A 977-nucleotide genomic window follows, 5' to 3' on the forward strand; every position below is an offset into this window, starting at 1 on the left:
CATCTCTGGACTACGGGTCCATAGCAGTAGCTAGATGGTTGTCTTCTCCAATTTATGATTCATGTTTAGATCTTGTGAGCTGCCTATCATGATCAAGATCATATTTATGTAATGCTACATGTTGTGTTTGCTGGGATCCGATGAATATTGAATATTATGGTTGAGATCGATTATATACTTATCATATGTTATTTGTGATCTTGCACGCTCTCCATTGCTAGTAGATGCTCTGGTCAAGTATGTGTTTGTGATTCCAAGAGGGAGTATTTATGCTCGATAGTGGGTTCATGCCTCTAGTAATCTGGAAGAGTGACAATAACTTCTAACGTTGTAGATGTGCTGTTGCTACTAGGGAGAAAACAACAATGCTTTGTCTAAGGATAATTCTATTGTTTACTTTACACACATTGCTTAATGCGATAATTTGTTGCTTGCAACTTAATACTGAAAGGGGTGATGACACTAACCGGAAGGTCGATTATTAGTCTTAGATGTAGTTGGATTACGGTCTATGTATTATGTTAATGCCCAAATGAATCTCATAGACATCATCTTGTTTGCATGGTCTTTATTCTGTCAATTGCCCAGCTATAATTTGTTCACCCAGCATGTTATTTATCTTTATGGAGAGATACCTCTAGTGAACTGTGGACCCCGATCATTTCTTTTACACTGATAAAATCATCATGTTCTGTTTACTTACTGGAAACACTATTCTCTTTAATTCCACTGCAATCAAACATCTCTTTCCACACTTTACGGTTAATCCGTTGTTTTCAGCAAAACCGGTGAGATTGACAACCTCATTGTAAGTTGGGGCAAAGTATTTTGGTTGTGTTGTGTGCAGGTTCCACGTTGTTGCTGACGCCGGTAGTGCGCCCTGCCACAAGTCAGCTAGCAACACCTTCAGAAGTCACTCCTTTCTCCTATCGTTCGATTAAACCTTGGTTTCTTATCGAGGAAAACTTACTTACCGT

This window comes from Lolium rigidum, chromosome 4 (genome assembly GCF_022539505.1).
Source record: "Lolium rigidum isolate FL_2022 chromosome 4, APGP_CSIRO_Lrig_0.1, whole genome shotgun sequence".
NCBI lineage: Eukaryota > Viridiplantae > Streptophyta > Magnoliopsida > Poales > Poaceae > Lolium > Lolium rigidum.